Consider the following 3,688-nt stretch of genomic DNA (forward strand, 5'->3'; position numbering starts at 1 on the left):
AGTATGACACTGTTGCTCCTTGAATGTCTGTCTTCTTTCCACACCAGCCATTTCTCTCATGGCTGTTTGTTTGTTTCTCTTTTTGTAGTTTTATCGAGTGCTACTGTGAAGAGACGGACACGTGGACAACTGTGGTAGAGAATCTAGAGATTGCTGATGTTTGCTTCACATTGAAATGTGTGTCTCTCAAGCTGAGGAGGGATCACGGTCAACCCATAGATGATGATGATGATGATGAAGAAGATGATTCTGATGGTGACTAGGGTTGGGGTCTGGAACCGGAACCAGCATTGAGGAGCTGGAATCTGTTCCATCACACTTGGAACCAGTTTGCCACACTGTCAGAGCTGGTATGTGGACTTCATGTCTGCTAGACAATTACAATAGCAGTGGTTCTCAAACCTTTTTATTTTTATATCAAGCACTGACATAACTCTGAGTTAGACATTGTGTTTAAACAAATCTATATAATTTTGGCCTTCATTAAAAGGTTTGATAAATATAGGAATCATCAAAGGGGAACCGTTAAGGAATCTGACTGTTAAGAGGGACTCGTTAACAAACCAGTATCGTTAAGATCCTGAAGGTGACAGAATAGAGATGTGTATATAATATGATTAGATTAGATTGATATATGTAAAGAATTATCAAGAAGACTTCCTGCTGGGATGTTACAGAGAAGAAGAGACTCACTGTGTTGTGATGGTGGTGTGAGTTGGGTTGACTTCAGAAGCTCTGCTCAGACCAGCTTCACTGTGTTGTGATGGTGGTGTGAGTTGAGTTGACTTCAGAAGCTCTGCTCAGACCAGCTCACTGTGTTGTGATGGTGGTGTGAGTTGAGTTGACTTCAGAAGCTCTGCTCAGATGAAAGAGATGGGGAGGAGAGAAGGTGCTTCCAGACCGTGGAGTCACGAAGATGCCAAAAGCCGTGAGCGGCAGGCGTCTCTTCTGGGTTTTTAGACAGCTGGTGGATGGAAATGAAGCTCCACCCTTGCTGCATTTTGCAGCGTCGGCAAAGAGTTTCCGGTTTTCTGGCCAACTTTGTCATAATGCCAATGCCCTCCCCGCACATGTTGCCACTGCTGTTATACCGTATTTACTCGCCTCCCAGCGAGGAGCCCCTACCAGGACGACATAGTGCCTCCCCCAGCCCCCTCCCAGCGAGGAGCCCCTACCAGGACGACAGTGCCTCCCCCAGCCCCCTCCAAGCCAGGAGCCCCCACCAGGACGACATAGTGCCTCCCCCAGCCCCCTCCAAGCCAGGAGCCCCCACCGGGACGACATAGTGCCTCCCCCAGCCCCCTCCCAGCGAGGAGCCCCCACCGGGACGACATAGTGCCTCCCCCAGCCCCTCCCAGCGAGGAGCCCCCACCGGGACGACATAGTGCCTCCCCCAGCCCCTCCCAGCGAGGAGCCCCCACTGGGACGACATAGTGCCTCCCCCAGCCCCTCCCAGCAAGGAGCCCCCACCGGGACGACATAGTACCTCCTCCAGCCCCTCCCAGCGAGGAGCCCCCACCGGGACGACATAGTATTAGTGCCTCCCCCAGCCCCTCCCAGCGAGGAGCCCCCACCGGGACGACATAGTGCCTCCTCCAGCCCCTCCCAGCGAGGAGCCCCCACTGGGACGACATAGTATTAGTGCCTCCCCCAGCCTCTCCCAGCGAGGAGCCCCCACTGGGACGACATAGTATTAGTGCCTCCCCCAGCCTCTCCCAGCGAGGAGCCCCCACTGGGACGACATAGTGCCTCCCCCAGCCCCCTCCCAGCGAGGAGCCCCCACCGGGACGACATAGTGCCTCCCCCAGCCCCCTCCCAGCGAGGAGCCCCCACTGGGACGACATAGTGCCTCTCCAGCCCATTGGAGTCGCTAGCACAGCTTCCCTCTCCCGGACACGGACAGTGTGTTGGTATAGATGTGCGTCCAAGCCGGATGCCCCATGGTGGATTGGAACCCCCTAGACTTTACCCTGTACTGCCACAACCAGGTGCCACTGAAGTTGACCTTGTTCTGGTGGTGGGACTCAGTGATGTAACTGACGGATTAGGTTTATAAATAAAAAGATTGTTCAGTGTTTTCTGTCATACATCAATCTAATGTTAAAGGCAGAATGGTGACCAGGCAGAACTATAATATACAAATAACTAATTAAGTAACTATTAAGAACTGAAGTTGAATAAACTACCTCAATGTGTTGTTAAAGTATTGTAGTTGAGATACTTTGCACCACTGAGAACATTAGATCTAATCTTCATCCTCCTTTTTTTCAGTTCATATATTCATTCAGTGTATATACATACAGGATTGTAGTCTAGATACAAATACTTTGTTAAACCTTTGTATTTATACTTGATTTAGTATTTATGTCAAAGAAACACTAATGTGACTACACTACCAATCTGGTGGCAAATGTAAATATATACAGGTACACGGTAAAGAGTGTTGATGTAACCTTGAACCCGCGAGGGGGTTAAAACACTCCAGATTATACAGTGCCTGCTATTGAGATGGGAGGGGAGAGACATGACGTAAACATGAGTGTAGAAAGTATCACATTTATAAAAAAATTACATTTTATGTGATGGTATTTATTAAACCATCTGTGGTTCTAATACCATACTTTGGAGGATGATGGAGGTCAGAATCTGTTGTCTGTTGTCTATAGCAGACCTATGCTCCCATCTAGTGGTGCTGTGGTGGTAAGGACTCATTGCTCTCACATTCATACAACATCTAAAATAAAGGTTTATATTCTTATCTTGTGTCAATTAATGACCATTTATTTCTACATAATGGGAAAATGCCAACATATGTCGAATCAGCATTCCATGACAAATGCATAGTTTTGTATGAAGGTAAATTATGGACTATAAGAATAAGTGCAGAGAAACTTAGTTTATGAAGACAAGAGGTCATAGGTCATGAAGACAGGTTTGATTGATTGATTGAAAATTGTATTAACAGTTTGCAGAATTACAGTACATTTCAAGCACAAACTCGATACAAAGGCTGTTAACTGTGAGTGGACGACGACCCAATTAAGCATTACACTTGTTTACAACAGGGTCCGTCATAGAAGTTTAAGATGACCATGAAATCTGTCTGCTTTTGGATGAATGAATATATATATATTTTCATACAATAGTTGAATTAATCAGTATTTGAATGTATCAATTCAATTTTTTTTTTTTTTTCACAGATATTTAGGCTTTATATGGCTTGAGGTCTACTCTCAAACCTTTGTGTTCAGTAGGCCTATATCATTTTTGACAACCATATATATAGCCTACTTCACAAGAGCTTGTACATCTGCTACTTCTGCCGAACGTTTGCATATTTTCAATTGAATAGTATAATAAATCATTCACCACAGATTGCTTAATTGTCCTGCAGCTTTATCAATGAGGGTTAAGCATTTATTTATAAAGCTGTTTTACAAAAGCCCCTTTGGGAATCAAATAAATAAATGAATAAAAATAAGAACAATTTGTACCAAACTAAACATTTTAGGGGAACTGTGTTCTGGCCGCATGATGACGTCAAGTTATTTCCGCTCCGACCGGAATCACCGGATCAAAAACCCGGAAATGGTATTTACTTTAGTGTCTGGAACTTTTCTTCTGTAGTGTGTTGTTGTCAGACGGACACAGTTAGTGGTAACACGTCGTCCCTGTGAAGAAAGCATGC

This window comes from Electrona antarctica (genome assembly GCF_951216825.1).
Source record: "Electrona antarctica genome assembly, chromosome: 22".
In the NCBI taxonomy this organism is placed as follows: Eukaryota; Metazoa; Chordata; class Actinopteri; order Myctophiformes; family Myctophidae; genus Electrona; species Electrona antarctica.